General features: G+C 46.8%; 1 protein-coding gene across 1 annotated transcript in view; it reads left to right on the forward strand.

Annotated features, from left to right (window-relative positions):
* The window catches only part of GTF2I (general transcription factor IIi), a 2618156-nt gene that overhangs the window by 2188713 nt on the left and 407647 nt on the right, over window positions 1–21796 (forward strand). The window lies entirely within an intron of this gene.

Raw genomic sequence — 21796 nt, forward strand, 5'->3', positions numbered from 1 at the left:
TGCAGAGTCCAGTGAACCTACCAATTCACAATTGAAGGCTTTTCTCACAGCAGGGAGGATTGTGGGGGGGGGGGGGTGGGTAGTTCACCCTACTCCGAGAAGCTACCCTTAGCGGCCTGCTTCCTGAGCAAGTAACAATGTAACATCTCTCTCTGTCACAAGACACCCTGGAAATAATTCAGAACGCGAGAAGCGAGTCCACCAAAAGGCAATACAAAAGCAAATGGACCAGATTTGATCTCTGGGCGAAGGACAAAGGGATAAGACCCTCTGGCGAGCACGCTATATCGGGTCCAATGTTTCTCAGCGGACTTGGCGCGTTTAGGGGTACAGGTGGAGACATGCCAGACCTACCTGGCCTCCATTGGCGCTTATAGAAAATGACCACAAGTCATTCTCTTCCTCCAACCCGCTAGTCCAAAGACATCTGATGGGCTGACAAGGCTATATCCTCCTACCAAAAGACTTCATCCCATGTGGGACCTCAATGTTGTGCTCGCTGTACTGGCGCATGGGCCCTTTGAGCCAATGACATTGATAGACATAAAACCCTGCGGGTGGGTCTTACCTCAGCTAGGAGAGGAATTGAAATTCAGGCCCTGATGGCCAAAGAACCGCATACCATGTTCCATCGAGACTAGGTGGTGCTTTGCACCCGTCCGACATTTCTTCCGAAGGTGGTCTCATTCCACTTGAATAAGGAGGTTGTGTTGCCAACCTTTTTCAGGACGAAACAGAGAGAGTGTTCCACTGTCTGGACATTAAAAGAGCTCTGAAATTCGATCTAGACAGGACCAAAGGGTTTCTCAAGACAGATGCTTTATTCGTCACCTTGGGCGACTCTAAGCCAGGGGACCAAGTCTCTAAGGCCACCATAGCCGGTGGATGGTAGCGGCCATTCAGGAGGCCTATAAGTCTTAGCAGAAGGAAGTCATACAAAACATGCATGCTCATGCAGTTATGGTCAAAGCGACAGCGGCCGCCTTCCAGAGGCATGTGCCATGGCAAACCATTAGCAGAGCAGCTACGTGGGCAACTCCATCGGCCTTCTGCAAGCATTACTGCCTGGATCGCAGCGCAAGATCTGACGCAGCATTCAGGCAAGCAGTCCTGAGGAATCTGTTTTCTTTGGATCCAAAGCATTGCACCTCCCTTGGGCATCATTCAGTGGTAATCACCCATGCAGTGTGGAGGAAAGGGGACTTTGGACTAGGAGTATGTTAGTCACTACGGTGAGTAATTTATAATTGATTCTTCTGCTTTGCAACTCTCTGAAACATTTTCCCTAGCAGAGGGCGTCATGAGCACTGGCGTTGATGGCCTTTCAGTCGTCGTCTTGGTGAGCGGATGTGATGTTGATGCAGGTACAAATAGTGCCCCATGACCTAAGTTCAATTTTTCCACATGCCCAGCACGCTACTCGTGAAATTCGCTTCAGAGAAATCCTTCTATTGAATTTTAGTAGTTTTTGTCAACACGTCTACGCCTAATAATGTCACCAATCGTCACAGGGTTTGTCTGTGGTGTCTCTGTACTGACCACGTTCACAGAGAGAGCCTCCAAGTTGGTCCTAGGTTGCTCGTGTTTAAAGTTTCCAAGTACGACAACATCGAGGATCCGACCTGACGAAAAGAGCTCCACTGGCCGATAAAACGCCTGTGAAGGATAAAAAATGGTTAAAAAACACTGTAAAAGATCCCACTCGTGGAGCAACTGACATCATTCTCCTTCTTTCATGTCAAAGAATAAGAGGAGAAGAAAGGAAGCATTTGTCAACTGACTCATCCCCAGAGACACAGGTAGATTTACTGGTTAAAGCTTCCTTGGCAGAGAAGTGGGAAAAATTATGCAGGTCTATGAGAAAGCAGGTCTGCCTGTTCTCTCTTCTTCCGGGAAGACCACCTATGAGCCCGACGAGACCTGCAGGGACTCGACTCACCAACCACGTTGTGCGCCTAAAACCGCAGGGCTGGTGAAATCCTTGATTCAAGGACTGTCGCCGCCACCAACGCCATCAGCGGCTGATGCGTTCTTTGTTCCATCGACACCATCAACGTCACAGAAAAATCCATTGAAGGCAGTCGAGGAGCTCTCGTATATATTCACCTCAAAATCTACTAAAGAGTCTTTTTGATGAGCATGACGAACCAGTTCCCTTTGGGTTTGAACCTATATGCCTTCCTTGACATCCTGAGAAGTTTCAGCAAGAGCAAAAGAGGCTGTCTGATTTAGCCTGAGCCCTGCGCAACGCAAGTAGCTTGGACACCTATCCTGAGGTGGAATTCCCACAGGAGACATTACTAATGTGGCATATAGGAGAATGATGGCTAAGGTAATGGGATGCCTTAGGTTGGGGCCCCCCACCAGGTGACATTACAGAATGTGACTTGACTGACCGTTGAACCCGTACATAAGGCCATCAAAAATCCCCTCATTTAGCTATGAAAGACTTTGACAAGAAGTACCGACCAGCCTTAGCTGATCCAGAATTCCTAGCCAGACATCCATGCACATGATAGTCTGGTAGTACAGGCTGCGACTATGGGTAACAAGGCAAGTGCCTATCCATCTTTACCCCCTGACGGGGATGAAAAGCGTTATAACGCTTTAGCAAAAAAGATATTTGCCCCTGTCAGTGTGGCACTTAAAGCGGTTAATGCTTTATGTGCACTGTCGAAATATACACATACCCTTTGGTCTGTTATAGCTGAGGCAGCCAAGCACATTCCTGAGGGTGAAATGAGGAATGGTTTCCTCAACATAGTGGAGGATGCAAAGGAAGCAATGTGCCAGTCCCCGCAGTCGGGACTCGACACAGCCGAGTATGTTGGGACATCCATGACAGCGAGTCCGTCATGCGAAGATTCGCCTGGCACAGAAAGTCAGGGTCTGCGCAGGATGTCCAAGCAAAGCTGCTTGGCATGCCCTTTGACGGCACACTTACCTTTTGGACAAACGGCAGATGACAACCTTGAAAAACTGCATGTGTCCAAGGTTGCAGCAAAGTCTTTAGGTGCAGCGATAAGGCAGCCTGCTCAACCTTTTCGTTGTGATGCTGGAAATGCTTTTGTAGGGACAGGGCCTCCTCGTCCATGTCTTACCATGTCTGCTGGTGTTTTCTGTGTGTTTCTCTGCACAGGAGTCCATTTTGGATGCCTGGCAGTGCAGCTCTTCATTGTGACCTTTTGGTGAACAATACCCATGGTATACCCTTAGGACATCCATGGGTAGGGGCACAACCTTGTACCCCTTAGTGTATGTTTTTGGGCACCTGTGTTGCACACAGAGCAGGGTATGGGCTGATGGCAGCTACATGCTGACTTGTCAGTGGCTCTAGGTATCCTTCTTTTTTGGGCTACCCAGGCCCTGCCACAGAATTAATGGATTCCTACACAAAGGCAAGATGGCTACTGGTGACCTTTTTGTTTCCTTTACCTTTCCCCCTTGTTTCTCAAAGTCCTGAGAAGCCGTGGCTATGTTCCCTTCCCTGAATGGATGTTGGGTGAAAGGACCATATATGGCTCTGGGGCTGCTGCCTGCCAGACTGGCTGGAGCCATCAATCGGAGTGCGTGTTGTGGGTACACCCTTGGAATGGAGCCTGAATGAATGGAGTGAGGAGTCCATATGCATTCTCTTTTGTGGATGTCTGGTTTTGGTTGTGTGACACAATGCCGGGGCCAGCCCTGACTGAAACTGGAATTAATGCAGCGTATTGCTCTGAAAGGTTGGGGAGTATCCCCCAATCCACATCCTGTGTTGTGGGTGTCTGGTTTTGGGTGAATGGCATTGAATGCCTGTGAGTCTGATGGGGTGCTGCTTGCATGAATGCACTTGTGTGTGATTGGCTGGCTGAGCCTGGCTCAGTGTGAGTGATTAGGGAGTGCCTTGTATAACGGGACCTCACGCTCACCTCGTTCTCAGAAGCTGAAACAAGAAACCTGAAGCAAGAAGCTGAAGTCATCTTAAGCTTGTATCCAGGGTTCAGCTGGAGGAAGAAGTCTGCATCTTCAACTCTTCACCAAATCCAAAGGCTGCTTTTCTGACTCAAGGACTGAACCTGAGAGGACCCGGATAGGCAACCTCTTCCCATAGCTATGAGGGGACATCGTGCAACTGCTGCTCGTCACCTGAAGTGTCCTGGAACACAGTCCTGTCTGCCATCCGAAGAAGGAATATTCGTGGGTCCAGAAGAGGAGTGCCTGGACATCTTAATGCCAAGAAGTCCATCTGTGTCGCATGGGGTCCCGAAAAGTGTTTGTGACCGCTGGAAGCCAAGCTGCTGAGCATCGTCCAGAAAAGGGGGCACCCTGTCATTGTGCTGCCCGATACCCTGGAGCTGCCAAAGTTCCAACCATCTGAAGAAATCTTTAAGGGGCATTGCTGCCACAACATCTATCCAGTTGTCCATGCAGGAGAAGATCCAGGGTCCTTGTCTGCAGAGGAGTATCTGCCAATGGGTTTCCTGCCACCAATCCATGAATAAAGCATCCTGAGGATCGAGACTTGGTGAGGGTCCGCAGTCCAGTTCAGTGATTATGTCCAGGTCACCAGCAGCCATCCTGAGGTCTGTGCTGCGACTGCAGCGCCGAAGAACCAAAAGGTGGTGAACCGTGAAATCCCAAAACCCAACTCCTACTTTTGTCACTGCACCCGTTGCCACCGAAAGTCATCGACGACCACCAAAGGACTTATCTTCCTCATCCAAGCCTTGCCGAGGTCCACAGCAAGTTTCATCTTCGTGGGACATTCACAGCTGCGTAACAATCCGACATCGGAGACCACCGGGACAGACCTGCATTGCTGCCTTTTCGACATTGCTTGGTTCCCTTCTGCTGCTCGACGCTGACGTCCCAGTGACGACTCCTTCCAAGTGGGGTCTGTCCTCAAGGACATCGTGGAGTGGAGCTGAGAAACTCCATCACTTCGCCTTCGAAGGCACTCAAGGTGCTGTGACGAGGACAAGCATCTTCCATTCTCAGGATTCATCCATGGGTCCCAGATTCTTCAAGGATCCTGTTCTCCTATGGCTTTCCAGGTACTTTGGGGTAGTGGGATTTGTAGAAAGGGAAACCGACTATTAATGAATATATTTGGACTGGTTCGTAATATTCAACACAAAGTGCACATTCACTTTTCCTTACCGGTTTCCCAGGTGGGTGATCCTCACACAGTATTACATTTTTATCCTAAAGAAGCATTCTGCCTATGTTCTAATTAGTACCTGTCTATCTACAGAATGTTTTATGAAGTTAAACCTTAGCTTATCATTTAAATGCTTCTTAATAACTGTCAGCAGTTGGTGCATTACAATTGAATTTAAAGGTAACAGTGGTACCATATTGAACTGTATATATTTAGTTTAATTACCTGTTGAGATTTCTAGTACAAAATTAGTCTTATTTATTTGTGTATATCTACCAGACTTTTTATCCTTTAATAAAAGGACTGTGTTAGCACCCAACATAGATGCTCCATTGTGGGGAACTTGGGGATTCACTGTACCTAAGAACCAACCTGTATTGCTTCCCATGAGTCTCAGCCTTGGTTGCTCGTCCATAGCTACCATTAGAGAACCACTAAGGTGGTGACGGAAGTCAGCTTGAAACAAAGAATCTATCTAGCGGCCTCCCCCTCCTCCCGCCAATCCCCTTATCCTTCTAAGGAAGAGCCAAGCTTCACAGATTGGGCCCTAAAAGAGATCTGAGTCTTTATATAGCGTGGACGAATAGCTTCAGAGTGGAGGACCAGATTTTTATATGGTCCTTTGGACCTCCGATGGGAAAGGGGATTACTAAAAAAAAAATCCATATGGGTTGTACTGGCAATCTCATAATGCTACAATATGGCGGGCGAAACAGTCCCACAGGGACTGAGGTTGCACTCCACTAGATGAGTGGCAACTTCCTCAGCTCTACAGAGAATAGTTCCAACCATGAAAATTTGCTAAGCAGCGATGTGGGCATCCCTCCACATGTTTGCTAAGCATTATTGCCTGGATGCCTGGAATGGTCAGGATGGCTCGATTCAGCAGAGTGGTCTCACAAAATGCTTTTTGAGTGATTGCAACAGGAGGCACACTCTTTCACTCTTGCAAAAGGGGCAAGTACTGCTGTGGGGGTCTAATATGAGGAATCTGTGGGAAGATACAATCCATTTGAACAACACATTACCTCCCACGGACTCCTCATCTCCCTCTCAGCCTACCTCTCAATTCAGAGAGCTAACCTGGTCATTATAAATCTCACCCGTAAGGCCCATGTCAGTTACTAGGTACGTTTTGAGAAGAAAAGAAATTAAAACATTCTCCAATGTGGCTGAGCAAGGGGAAAAAAGGAGTAAATGGAGGTCACACAGCATGGTGCTGGCTATTTATATCAATGTTGACGATGCATCCGAACACAAGGCTAAGTGCCGAGAGGCTTTTGATGCCGCACAGCGTGCCCTGGTGTTGAAATATGTCCAAAATGATGGTGCTGCCACTGAATATATCTACGGTATGGAGTACCATACCCAGCTGGTAGAACAATGTCTTGCGTCATTGGGCTTTTCCATAAACTACAGCAAGTCATTAATGTCTTCCTGGGAGCTACCTGGACACTACAGCCTTGCAGGCAAGGATCTCTCTAGCACGCCTTTGCATCTTGACATCCGAAGTACAGTCATTAAAATCAAGACACCACTACCTTTTGAGTCTTCAAATCTCTCCTAGGCACACTGTCATGCATCCCACTGGTCCACAACTGCAGGCTCTTGATGTGCCCACTGATGGAGTTTCTAGTTGCAGGGTGGCACTTGGTGTCAAAGTTGGGAGGACAAGATCCAATTGATGTGGTCCTTCTGCAACAGCCTACTATGGTGGCAAACAAGAGAGCAACTTGACAAAAGGAATGGCATTTATGGAACTGCAACATGCGGAACTGACTTTGTGGACCTGCATGCAAAGGTGGTATGCTCTCCTGCTGAAAAGACACTGCATATCAATGTTTTGGATATCGGAGCAGTCTTCTGGTCACTAAAGTTGTTCTTGCCCCATGTAAGCCGGGTCTGTGGCTTAGTGGACTAATGCAGCCGCTACAGGGTTCAAATCCTGGCAGGTCCACTCAGCCGTTCATCCTTCCGAGGATGATAAATTGAGTACCATTAAGTTGGGTAACAACAAACATCTGTTATCTGTCAATAGCGCCAAGATGCCCCTTTGGGGGTGAATGTGCGCTCTACAAATACAACTGTTATGTTATGCTATTTCAGAAAATAGATGGAGACGACTGCTCACAGACAACACCACAACAATGCTTTACATCAGGAAGGTATAGTATACGAGATTGCAAGTACTCTTCACCAAAATGCACACTATGGAAGTGGGTGCTGCACCTGAGAATGCTCCTTGTTCTCTGACGCCTCCTGAAAGCCTGCAATTCCATCACAGACTCTCTGAGCAGGGAGGGCATTCTCTATCTCGTGGGTTTACCAGTTTCTATACGCTTTTCTACCTTTCCTGCTGTTCCTCAGGGCGCTGCAGGTTATAAGGTTGCAGCTCTGCAGATTGATCCTGATTGCAACAGCACGACCCAGACAATATTGCTTCTAGGCCCAGCTGTTCCTCCCACAAGCATGTCTGATCATCTTCCTGCCAACCTTCGACTTTTTGTCACAGGAAGTGTGTAGGGTGTTGCTATCAGGATCACCGGGGGACCTGGCACTTTCCTGGGTGTCTCAGAGAGACGCGCAGACAAAGGACACTACGTGCACTTCCCGGCATTCTCTCCTGGGCAACTTGTGGTCTTGTAATGCAGATGCTGACGCATAACGTCCCGGAGGTGAAGGACGAGTCATGGAGTTCAGCACTTGTTTACATGCAGTAGATGAGTGGCTCTTGTGATATACGTGATTCTGTGTTCTGCTTTTCTGACCCCTGGTTTCTCTCTACTGGATTGTCTTCGGATTATGTTTTGTGCTTCTTTTCTACCAATTGGATTGTGGACCTTGGTTTTTTCCTCTTGGACTGCATTTGATTATCCCTTGGTTTTTTAATTGTGATTGAACCCTCTTTGTCTGGATACTATCTTAATAGACTGCTTTTGTTTGGAACCCTGTGGAACTTTCTACTCTCACAGCCTCCTTGCTCCTGTAGGTCCTTTTGTTCGCCCTGCTCTTTTTCTACCTCTGTGCAGTGTGGATTACTTTGGCTGATCCTTTTGGACATGTTGTTTATAATTTAACCCGTGATCGGGTAAGCTGAGCCCTAGGATGGACTGGCATACCAAGTATGCTTATCCATTATCCTGTTTTCATTACTGTTTCTTTCTTTGCAGTCTCCCGGAAAGCCTGGTGGCTTTCTGACCTTCCACCCTAGTTACTCTCTGAGAGGGTTTTATTATCTCTCTCACTGGCTGTTTTTTCTTACCTTCTTGGGTCCCAACTGGTCTGCTAGTTTCTTGAAATGTAAGTTGTGACGGTTGATTCACGACCTGTCCTACCTCAACACTTGGCTCCTGAATATGTGGAGTTTGGTTGGGTAGACATGCCTCTAGCGTGCAGCCAGATTCTCTCCTGGGCCAGATCTCCTTCCTCTATCAAAAGCTGCAACAAAATGTGGAGACGATTACACTGCCCAAGGTGTGAACCAATCCATTGATGCACTGACATGCCAAGCTTCCCCCGTTGCTGTGGTACCTGCTGTGTCTGGCTAAAAGTGACAGCCCATCCATATGTCAAGGTCCTCCTAGCATCTATTTCACTGTACACCCAAACTCCGGGCACAACGTCCTTGTGCTCTTCAAGGTTGATCATGGAGTTAATGTGAAGACTTATTCATCGGAGCTTAAACAGTCCTCACAAGATTGATATTTCAGACGTTTGAGCTGATGCACACGACAGACATCGAATTTATCACCTGGAATAGGCTAGTCACAATCCCCTTAACCATGAGAGTTAGCGAGCTGCAGGCCCTGCGGTTTATAGAACCCTTCTTTGTGTTGCATAAGGACAAAGTTATTCTGCAAACTAATCCCAAATGTATGCCTTAGGTTCCTTCCTCTTTTCACCTCATTGAGCTGCTAGTGCTTCTGGCTTTCTTCAATATACAATTGACCTCCACTGAAAAAATCCCTGCATTCTTTGGATGTCAGAAGGACACTTGAATACTACCTGGACCGCAACAGGTCGTTCTCCCAGTCCAATCATTAGTTGCTTTTGGCCATACTGGAACGAGAAAAGGGGTCTCTAAAGCTGGCCCTGCAAGAGGGCTGTTTGCCTGCAATGCCTATTGCCACACAAATGGGGGAAGACGTACACGACAATGGTTATATCTTCCACAGCTGCCTTCCAGGTGGTTTTGCCCCTCTATGAAATCTGCTGGGTGGCCACATTGGAAGTTCCATATACCTTTACTAGCGTCAACAGGAACACATCAAAGGAGTTGGACAGGCTGTCCTACGCAAATTGTTTGCATGAGGTGAGCCTCTTTTTATTCATTCTCCCTGTCTAGTACAGATTTACAATCTTTACAAGTGTATGTGATGAACAAAAGAACCAATGCTGTAGAAGGAAAAGCTTTCTTACCTGTAACAACAGTTCTTCAATATTGGTATCTTTCATTGATTCACAAGTGACCCTCCTTCTGACTCTTCATGAGGCTCAGCGTTATATGCTGCCCGAGCGTTAAGTTAATCTGAAGATGGCCTCCAGGGGAGGAGTTAAGGGAAAGGGTAACTATTGGCTACAGATCATATGAGTCAAAAGGACTCTGATAGATCATTAAACTGAATGCAGTTATTTTTTTCTACAATGCACACTGTTGTTTATATACTGAGGATTCTCAGCCTGATGTCTGGCAATATTCAACAGCATGTGCATCTATGAAGGATACCAATGCTATGTATGGTGAGGTAACTTTCTCTTTGCTTCCTTGTCTCCTAAAAGGACTGGGCCCCTGACCCATTTTGTACTTGAGGCTCCTAGACTAGCTTCTCTGGAAGTACAGGTTTTAGATGGTAGCATCTGTTCAGAACATCCAAACCTTGGAGTTGCAATATTGGCTTCTCCATTTAGACCTGCATTATGCATACTTTTAAGTCCCTAGCCACTCCAAACATTGGACCCACCTTCCTTTTGTAGTGGAAAGCACACTCTACTAGTTTTCAGTGCTCATATTTGGCCTCTGTTCAGCCCCTCAAGTGTTCACAAAGGTCGTGGTGGTGGGCAATCTTCGCGGGGGGGATGAAACATCTCTTCCTTTAACTTCATGACTGGCTTCTGAGAACTAGTTCATAGGAACGAGGTGTTGAGAACCTCAGGATGATGTGCGCCTTAATTCTCAAGATTTTCCATTTTCCTTAAAGAAGCCCTCTTAACTTGATTCAAATAAATCCAATTAATTGGGTCAGTTCTGGATCCAGTGCAGAGCCTGGATTCCCCCAGAGAAATTGATGAGCATTCTGAACACCACCTCTATTACAACCTAATGCAGAACCCTCGGCTGGGATTCCAGAAGAAAGAGTGTGGACGTGTTTGTTTATCATCGTTCAACAGGGACAAGAGGGACACTCTTCTGGACACAACACAAGTCTGCAAAGACCTTTTCTGTTGGACATCCATGACAAGCCTACTTTGGGAGGGGCCCATTTTGTCAGTAATGTCTTTCCAGCACTCTGGTGAAGGACACTTACTTGATGGCATGGGGATCTCATTCTGTGGATATGTCAGTGGAAAAATCTGAGCGAAGATCAGGAGATTTCCTTTCATATCAGCTTGCAGGAACTCTGGGCAGTTAGTCTTGCATTGCAGTTGGGCGTTCCAACAAAGATTTGAGTAGTCAGATCCTTGTGTACAATACCACTACATTAACAAAATGGGCCCTGTGTGATCATGCTAGGTGTCCTGCTTCTCTGGTTCTGGGCGATGACAGTGACAATAGCTCTCCTCACCAGTTCGACTTCGTGTATATGTTCCTTCTATTTCTGCTGATTTCCCTGATGCTGAGACTTTTGAATAAGAGCAAAGCAACTGTGATCGATGTGTCAGTTATAAGAGTGTATCTGCAGCGAGATGTGTGTTCTCATTACTGCTCTGAGCACAGATCTATATGTGGCGTCAAATTGTACAGTAAAGGAAAGCTGTGTCGGCTTGTCATGCCAGGGAGTGGTTAGCTTCTAAGCGAGCCCCCTAGCATTGTAAACCGTTAAAGGTGAGTGGAAATATTTTCAATGGAGGAGCATGGACATCTCCCCCAAATTTGTACATGCTACTAAGTAATAGAGAAAGAGCACAAAGTAACTTGGAAGGGTTTGGTGTGTTGGGTGGGGGTTCTTTCCCCGAGAAATATTTTAAAATCACTGATTGAAATGGTGTTCCTTGGATAACACATGAAAACATCCAGGATGCCAGGTTTCCAACAGTGCGCAGGAGCATTTTACAACATTTTCATTTTGCTGTATATGCCATCATTGCCATTGTAAATCATTTATCTATCTGCGCCCACAGCATTGCCACTGTAGACCACGTTCATGTTGCTGAATCCAGTTTATTCCAGTATTACCACTGTAAATCACTTTGATGTTGCACCCATAATGTATATTTGCATTGTCACTATAGATCAATTTCATCATGCTGCGCCCAGAATGTATGCCAGCGTTGCCAATTAAAATCAAATTCTCCAGCTTTGGATCTTTCATAGATTAATTTGCTGTATGTAGGAATATTTCCCGTCATCAGGCTGCGAATCCTCGGTAACATAGAGCAGTTTATTTTACAAAATTAGAACTGCAGTCACTTTAGTGCTCTAGTAGAGTCATTTTGGGTCATATTGCCAAATGCCAATGGAAAGGGCTCCATTAGCTCCACCCTGGCGGCCATCTTCGAATTGTTGCTGCACTTTATTTGTTGGGATTCCTCAGAAATCTCTCTTGATAATTCTTGTACATTTTCGTCTACTTTTCTACAAATGTTTAGATTTCAAGACGATTTCCTAAATCTTAGCTCCAGTGTCCTCTGGGGTTGCTCCAGTTGCCAGGGTGGTTCTCCAGTCAGAGGAGATTCTTGTCTGCAAGTGTGAGGCCTTCACCCGTCCAGGCTGGACACCAAATTGAGTCGTTTCAGGGTCTGTGTTACCTTTGGCCTCAAGGATGTTTACATGGAAGACCCCCATGACTACTGTCTCTGCTGCATGTATCCAGCACACAACATCCAAAACGGCTCAATCTGTCAGTCGTTCTCCAACAAGACTCTCCTAGATTACCACCGCAGGTTAGTGGCTTGGTTCTATGACACATGGGCCTCTGACTCTGCCTTAGTCCGGAGTCACACTTCCCTCAGACAGAGCAGCTCAGTCCAGTGTGCTTCCTCTTCAGAGGGCAAAATCGCACAAGGATCCCTCTCAAGGATAGCCTCAACGTCGACTTTGACAGCAGCTCTGATTGCTGGTTTTGGGATCTAAGAAGCATTCCTCGTTGATGGCGTCAATGAGCAAGCAAGCAGGCCAGGCCTTATTGTCTGCGTCCGCACAGAAATGCAGCAAAGGCTACTTGGGCCATCTATACAACAGCAAGAATACAAAAAAGGTAGCAGGTGCCCCTCTCTCGAAAGAACAAGGCATGATAACCTGTTCAGTGGTTATCAACCACATTGAGAGTTCACAGCCATTGCTTTTTGCTCACTGTACCTTCACAGATGGGAAATATCCATTTGAATATCAGTCTTTGTCCCGCCCACAAGGGCAGTCCAGCACCGAAATGCTATGGCAATTCCTCTCTGAACAAGAGTACCACCAGCAACCCCATACACGTGTTTCAGCCTTGTTGGGCATCATCAGTGAGATGAAGCTGAGCCTCTCTAAGCACAGTGAGCAGGGAGTCCACGTCTGGTTGCCCCCAGGTAACCTAGGGTGACCAACCCCAAGTTCCTTTCAACCTTTTTTACAACAGCAAGAACACAGCAGATCACGAGATGTACCGGCTGGTCCTCCACAAGAATGGAGGCCGGCCTGCACCTGTTGTTAGGCAGAAACCTGTGCAGTTCCCTTAGGGAACACTGCAAAAGATTTAAGACTACAGGTGTTGGCAGTAAACCCACTTGGTAGCAGTCTGTACCACCCAGATTTACCTGGTAGCTGTGGCTGAGCAGTCAGACTTCTCTCAAGAAGAGTTAGGCAGTATGCAAAGTATACACAATAGGCACTCAGACACACCAATACAAGCAAACACTGACCAGAGTTTTGGTATCCAAGTATATAATTATTTATTTAAAAACACACTGTTTGAAAACACTCCAGCACTCTTATTGCAAAATATTCTAAACGCGGTTACTATTGTAATATATACACCCCTTTTTCCTTATCAGATGAGTCACAGTAAAACACCACTTATTTTCATACAGAGGTGAGCGCTTAACTAGATGGCACTCCAATGAGTTTGTGAGAAAGGGAGGGAAAAAGACAGAATATGGAAAAGGTACACCACTCTAAGATTCAGGAACACTGTTAGCAAGGCAGAAGAGCAAAAAGTCACTGGTGAGCCAAAGTCCAAAGGCTGGGCCCACTCTTAGAGAGAGCAGAGCACAAATGCGCCCAAGATCACACAGTTACACTAGGCTTAGAAAGTCTTGCAGAGAGTTCCAAAAAGAGTTTAGAGAGGCTTAGGAAAGTTTAGCCAGGGTGTCCCAGGCTAACCCAGGTTCGAAAGCCGGGGGCTAAATCTACCCCGTACAGTCGGTAGCAAGGGAAGCCAGGCGGGACACGGTACCTTAAGTGGGAAGGATCCTCCAGCGGTGGCAGTTGTTCCTGGCAGTGGGTGCAAGTCGCGTCGTCGTCCAGGGGAAGAGAAGATCTCAACTTGGAGGAAAGATGAAGGTCGTTGCACTGCCAGGGAAGAAACCAGCCGCGGAGTTTTCCGGTTAAAGGTGGTACCTTTGTTTCGCGGTTGTGGTAAAACGTGGTATCCCGGTTGCCGGGGTGCTTGGCACAGGCAAGGCGGCCACGAGGTACGTCGGGAAGGCGAAAAGACGGTGAAACTGGTTATCCCCACCAGTCAAAGGAAGAAGACTCTCCGGCGGGAGATCTCCTCTGTCGTTGGGAAAAGTGGTGAGACGGACCAGCAGGGCTCCACCGGTGGTGGTGTCATGGCAGGTCGGTTCAGCTTCTCCCTCGTCGGATTCTTAGGTCCTGTGGCGACTTCTGAAGTTCCAGTCCCCAAAGCCCTGCTTTTATGCAGAAAACCCCCATTCACTCAGCCTAGCTGTCATTCAAACATGCTAAGTGGTGAGCCGGCCGGCTCACCACTTGGGCCAATCAGGACGGAGTGCGACTTGAGTTGCCTAGGCAACTCAGTCCAGGGTGCCTAAATCCCCCTCCACCCCTCCTAAGTACCCCAGACAGAGTGGCACCACTTTGGAGGGCTTCTGTGGAGAAGCCCGCCAAAAAGTGGAACAAAGGGCTCGACTTGGGTTGGAGTCACAGAAGAGAACACAAACGCCATTTTAGAATCAAGTTTTGGCAAAAAATACCAACCGGAGAATTAATATTAATTATATAAACCGGTGGTATGTTCGAGGCTACCGGAAATAATTAAATAAAGATAGTAGCCTAAAACAATGGGAAACCCCATAGGAAAATATTTGCGGTTGAATATAAAAAGTAGTATCCATTGCCACCAGCCAAAACTCGATCAGGGGGGACGGAGACGTGCCCCCTCGACTAACAGACCCCGGGGCAATTGAATTGCCCCAGCCAGTACGTCCACAATATGATGGTTTGTACTGGTTCTGTTCAGAATTTAAAACTAGTAAAGTCAATGGTGACTTTACATGCCCTGGGAGACAGTAGTCAGTCCCAGGGTATGGAGTCTATACTGGGGGGTCACTATGACACCCCTGTGTTACTGCACTGAGGGTGCTGTGTAACACACATCACAAAAACACATGAAGCCCTATGGAGTAAAAGACCCCATAGCCCATTAAACACATCTATATTCAAAGAAACACACTCAAATCATGCCCAAGGGTGAGGGTAAAAGAGTCTCACTCTTGGCAGGAGAAAAAAATAAACCCCAAAAATCCAGCAAAGCTGCTGGGGGGGACTCACTAGGTTAGGAAATTCAGCCTAAACAGAGAATTCTCCCTAACACCTGTCCATGGGTTATATGTGATCTTACCGACCACAAAAACATTATGGTACATAACAGAGTGGACAAAACATTGAAAAACACAGAATTGTTTTGTATCTTTATTTGGGCCTGCTACATCACCCTTTTTTTCCACCCTTTTAAAGCCACCCTAACACCATCCCGACCCATTTAACCCCTTACCCCACTACCCGTTATATATTTATTTTTCAGTGTTTTTCAGTGTTTTTGTCCACTCTGAAATTGACCACTCTGTTTTGTTTCCTATAAAATGACTGGATACCTTGTCCATACTCTCACTGACACTGAATCAGAATATGATGTTTCACAGGGTAATGCTACGCACACCAGAGGCACTGATGAGTTTGGCGACCTGGTATCATGATGTGCCTCCCAGTGACTCGCCCCCTGACAAAATCGGGTCCTTTGAAGCCCTGTCGTCAAGGGCTACAGAGATGTTTGGCTTGTTTCCCGAGGAACACAGGGAGGAGGGCTTCCTCTACCAGCAGCGTGAGCAGCTCACAAAGTCAGTGCTCGCAATTCCAGTACTGGAACACCTATGGAAGACTTATGGGAGGACGGTTTGTTGACCATGACCAACCCCTCCAAAGGAGGAGAGGTTTAACAAACGATACCACGTTCCAGATTCTGCACCTGATTCGGTGGTCTCTGCTGCTGCATGCAAGCGCTCGTCCAACCCTTCCTCTCCATGCTCTGTCCTCCCCGATAAAGGGGGCAAGCATCTTGACTCTTTCGGCTAGCGTAACATCACAACAGCCGATACCACCATCAATGTGGTCAATGCTATGGGCATCCTCATACAATATGACAGGGAACTTTGGTTCTAGTTGGGTCCCGTATTCGAATTCCTACCAGAGGATAAAAATGCAGACGTTTTCTCCCTGCTTTGAGAGGGCGAAGCTGCTTCGGACCATGACATTTCAGTCTGTCGATATTGCAGACACTGCTTCAGATAACTGGGCAACGGTGCAGTCTTACGCAGACAAGGATGCCAAAGGCCATCAACTTCCGGTCGGAAATCCAATTGTAGGTAGTGGACATGCCCTTAAATGAGGTAGATTTGTTTGGCAAGAAGGTGGACAAGATATTGCAAACCAGGACAGACACTGAAACTGCACATTCCCAGGGCATGCTGCAGCACCTATGCCAGTACTTTCTATCTGGAAAACCACGTTTCTCTCAAACATCAAAAGATTACTGCCCTTCGCACCAGTCCACATCATACTGGCGTAGGCAACTCGGCACCGGACACCTATAAGTCCAAGTCCCAGTCCTACCGGTGGAAACCAGCGCTAACATCGCTCCTTGCATACCATGACTCAGTCAACAGGTAAAAAGAACCTGACCCTTCTCTGGGCGAGGGTACAAGTGGGGTACTCACCAGTCCCCCCCAGCTAAAATATGAAACAGTAAATGTCCTCTTTGAATTTATGAATTAAATTCGACCTCTGGGATCAAACCACAGTAGTCAGGTTTGTAGGCCGTTTGTAGGCCGGACACTTCACCACTGAACTATATAACCTGAAGAAAAATAACAAACAACTAAAGGTGAAATGTCCCATTTCGGTACTGCAAGTCCCAGGGAAACATTTGTATTGGTTTTTGGAGTTTAAAACATGCACACCTTTTAACGTTTTCAAAAACACTATTAGAAGAAAATATCCTCTCTTGGTTTTGTGTGTGTGTTGATTTTATGAAAGGCAAATGTCATAAATCCTGCACAATTTGGGTGCTTATGCAAAGCCACTTTAACGAAATGTGCATATTTCACCTTGATATACTAATTTCTGGCGACTTCACATCCCATTCCATTTGTTGATGAGTCCCCCCACTTTAATTTTTAGGACTTGACCCCTGAGGCCAGCCCCCCTGCTTTCACACCCGAGTGGGTTGAGGCTTTACCAATTCGTCGACCAGTGAAAAACCATCACCATGGATGGGTGTTGTCCCACATCCCACAGGGCCAGATGCTGAAATTTCTCAAACCACCCACGATTCCTCACTTAGAAAAGGTAGAGAAACATGGGCCCCTACTACTAAAGGAAGTACATTGGCTCCTGGCAAAGGGAGCCATCAAAAGCATCCCATCAGGTTAGCGGGGACAGGAGGTATAATCCATGTTCCTTTCTAGTCAAAAAGAAATCAGGAGGCTGGAAGCCCATCCTCGACCTCCGGGTCTGGGTCCTCAAGTTCAAGGCCCAGACCTTCAGGATGGTGAATCTACTGCACATCTTGTCTCATGCCTCCCTGGATTTAGAGGAAGAGTATTTTCACATCCCAATTCATCAGAAACACCACTGCTAGCTGCACTTCACAGTGGCAGGTTGCCACTACCAATTCAAGGCGCTGCCCTTTGTGCTTCAGTCAGCCCCAAGGGATTTGAGCAAATACCTTTCTCTGATGGTTACACCCCTTTGTCGCTCAGGTGCACACGTCAATCCGTACCTAGACGACAGGCTGGTGCGGGCGGAGTCAGTGACGTAACACACAATGTGGGGGCACCCCTGCCAGCCATGCTGAGCCCCCCCCAACTTGGCAACAAATCACGGGTCATGCCACACTCTGGGCGGGCTTGCACAATACCCACAAACGTGCTGCTGAAGGGGTATGCCACACACTGTGCTAGGAGAAAGATATAAATGGGCCTCATTACGGGTCTGGCAGTAACCCTGCCGGTGATACCGGTGGGTTGCTGCCAGACCTGAAAAAAATGATCGCTGCCTGACTTCCCGGTAACACCGGGGTATTATAACCTCGGGGCCAGAAAGTCAGGGGCCGGTAATTCTGTAAATCCCCATTCCCAAAGAGTCACATAGGACTTTATGGGAATGGGGAACACGGAAGCACCGGCACCTTTAACAACGGTGCTGGTGCCTCCATTACAGTCTGCTTAGCGTGGATGCTGTGCCCAGCAGGGCCAGACTTGCCGGGCACAGCAACTCCGGAAGGCAGACCCATAGTGTGCCGGTCCGGTAATAACAATGCCGGTAGGCTTACTGGCTCCGTTGTTACCGGACCGGCACACTTGTAATGAGGCCCACTATGAATTTGAATGCAACACACTTGCAGAGAAAAGTTGGCTAAAAAGCAAGAGTGTTTGCAATTGTTTTGTAGGGTAACACCAATCCAATACAAGCAAGTCACCAACAATGAACAGGAACATTAATGCTTTGCTATTAAAAATGCCAAGAAGCCCTGGAGAGTAAAGGGCTGGAGGAGCTGTTTGGCTGTGTTTTCGTGTGGAGTCAGTCATAGAGACTCCTTTTTTCGTGCATTACATTCTGTGTTTTCGGCGAGCGTACGTCTCCTTTAAGGACCTGGGAGCTCGTACTGCTGACAGTGAACATTTAACAGCTGATTGAGCATGCCACGTTACGTGCCTCTATTAAAAGACCTGTGTGCTGCCCTTGCGGCGTGAAGCCCTAGAGATTAAAGGGCTGGAGGAGGTGTTTGGCTGTTTGGGTGGACGGTGGAAGGAGGAAGGAGTCCTTAGTCGGGAGCGTCGGCTGTGAAATCCTGGGTATTCGCTACCAGGGACTGAATGAAGGAAAGCTAGTTCCTCACTTCCTCTCAACGCCTCACCGTCTACACGCTGTGGCCTGGAGGAGGAGGGTCTTAAAATACCCCAGACATGCAGAGTGCACGTTGTATCATCTTGCTGCTGTGCGCCCGCAGTGCCACAGGGGCTTGGGCTGAGCGCTACCCAAATCTGCTTAAGGTACTGCTTTGTTACTTTTTATCTCTTTCGGGTAATGCATTTAATTAGCATTGAGACCGCGCCCTCTGATCCGACCACTGTGAACACCCACTTCTGTTAAATTCGTTTACCCAGAGACTGCGGGTCATGATGGTGTACCGCGTCCTTTGATCTGGGTAATACAAACTTCTATTCCGCCAACTAATCAGCCCAGAGACTGCGGGAAGCGGTGGAGTACCACGTCCTTTGATCTGGGCTCTTTATAATTGTGGGGATATTTACTTGGCTCTGTCATTCTTAATCCAGCTAGGAGATCAGGCCTGCGAAGCCAGATTATTCCTAAAACTTTGTCAAGTAACATTCTCGTACAAGACTTGGTGATCCCTGCCAAAGGGGATCAGGTTATGGCTGCTAATAAATCATATAGCATTCCAGCCGTCTCGTCCTCAATGTGTAGACTTTCCCCTACAGCTAATTATGTGGAAACGCTATGTGCAAGGGAGAAACTGCTGTACCACAACTGACATTAAAAATGGACGACCGATTTAACCCAGCTCCTATATGGGACGTTATAGTTCATGCCTCACAGGAGACTGCATTGAATAACGATACTCTGATACTGCCAACTAAGCCTTTAACTGTTACCCCTAGAATAATTAAATCTCGGGGTCCAATTTCAGGCCAAAGAATCATGGACCATTACATAGTAAAAGCTGGAACAACCAGCACCAAACTTAAAAATCCACATGTAATTCGAGGGAATGCAATGCTTGACCACTCTGTTATGACAAAATATAATTCCTCTGGGGGAAATAATGACATTAAAGACATAAGCATTATTGAGTGTGCAGATAAAGCCTAGGATAATGAAAAATCAGAAGGATTAACTGAGTGTGTAATGCAGCAGACGTGCAATGCATCAGTACACGATACACCTACGGCTCTCACAAACATCTTAGCGGAAATGGAAATGGAAAACAGGGCTTGTGGGGAGGAAAAGATCAATCTTCATAACATTGAGAAGGTCCAGAAGACCTACTGTGAAACTTCTAAAATGCACCATACGCTACAAGAAGTGGATGAGAGTATTCACCTCTCCCACCCTACAGTGTCTGCCCTGAATGCTGTGTTAATTTAATTTGTAGACCTCTACGACAATGTTTGGTCAGAATTAAAATCAACCCAACTTGGATTGACAAATTAAAGCTAAAGTGGATTATATTGGCTCTGTGCTTTTGTCTGAAGTCAATAACACACTGGATTATATAGGCTCGGAAATGAAACCTAGATTGACGTCATCAGGCTTGGTTGGGGCACAGAAGGTGGGAGATAGTAGTCAACTAAATCCCATTATGGTTGAGACTAGTTCAGAGATTATTGAGATTTTAGATGGTGCTTGTACTGAAAATGAATGCAAAGTTGTTATGAATTCTGCTGCAGTTAAAGTGGGGCTAACAAACACAAGCCCGCCCTCAGGAAGACTACCACCAACACAAGAGGGTATTAACTCTGCTATAAATTATGATGTAAATTATGGTGAGGACCAAGGGCACAGGGATGTCAACCCACAATATGTGACAGACGGTCGGGTGGTTGGTAATATTAAGGGCACCGAGATCCGTCAATCATGTCTCTCAGAAGAAAAGCAGACAGAACAGGCAGAAGTTGATAAAAAGACAACATACCCTAGCACTTAAAACTGGGCAAACCAATTTGTTTAGAAACAAGCAAAAATCTACTGGGCCTAACTTAAAGGAACGGAAGGCAGCTCACTCAAAATCATCTCCTGTGGAAATCTCAGTTCAAACAGATAGTTTAATTGATACCACCAACAAGGCTGAGGGGGGTCTGCCTTGTTGTCCTAACTTAGAATTTCTCACCCAGGTCCCCGATCCTGTCCCCCCGAATGTGGAGATGGACAATCCACAAATAAGATTAGGATCGGGTAGTGGTTTGGGAAAAGTAAAGAACTCCCACCTGTGGGCCCTAAAAGGGGCACCTATATTGAATCTACACTCAACAGCTTTTGGGCTACCAATGATAACCGGGCAAAGTGGTTTGGGGAAAACTGTGTCCTCTGATAGATCCTGGGGTACAGATAAGGTAAACCTTGGGTTGCCTGTCTGGACCCCATCGGCACACTTCGGACCGGCTAGCATTTGTGGCCCACTTACAGTGGCTCCCCCTACATTTATAGAACCATCTTGTGGGCTGTTGGAGAAAGAAGTGACTGAAGGTGGTCATGGGAAGGGCAAACTACAGGTACAAGATTTACCCCCAGCAATTGTCTATCCAGGTATTGCTTCTGGTATAAAAGATCTCCTAAGTAGGCTTCAAAAGCCACCTGTGTTGGTCGGAGGTCATGCAAGGAATACAAGACAAAGGGAGAAGACTGTTGTTTTTGTTGGTACTTGATTGAAAGGATCTACTCAAATAAAGTCAATAAGAAACAGGTGGATGATTCAGCCAATACGTTAAGAATAAGAAGCCTATTTTATTTATTTTTATTTATTTGCATTTATAAAGCGCACAGAACTGCCCTGGGGCATCGTGGCGCTGTTACAGCAGACTTAGTCATGAACACAAGCATAGGAATGTGTTTACAGATGTAAACCGAGTTACCGAGTACATTTCACATTGGTAATAAACATTGAGCTTAGAGGTTATGCTATGCTGTGGTTACAATGCAAGCATGAGAGTGCATGTGGAAGACTTTAGCGGAATAGGAGGGTTTTGAGGTTTTTACGGAAGGTATGGTATGATTTTTCGTTCCTTAGTGAGGTAGGTAAGGAGTTCCAGTTTTTAGGTGCGAGGTGTTGGAAGCTGGTTCCTCCCGCCCTGGATCTTTGAAACGTGGGGACATCAATCATGTTGGTGCGGTGAGCTCTGGTGGGTCTGATGGAGGCTTTCGGTGTGATTCTTTCTGCGAGATAGGGTGGGGCATCCAGGGATAGGCATCTATGT

The sequence above is a fragment of the Ambystoma mexicanum genome, chromosome 9 (genome assembly GCF_040938575.1).
Source record: "Ambystoma mexicanum isolate Mex_15411 chromosome 9, UKY_AmexF1_1, whole genome shotgun sequence".
In the NCBI taxonomy this organism is placed as follows: domain Eukaryota; kingdom Metazoa; phylum Chordata; class Amphibia; order Caudata; family Ambystomatidae; genus Ambystoma; species Ambystoma mexicanum.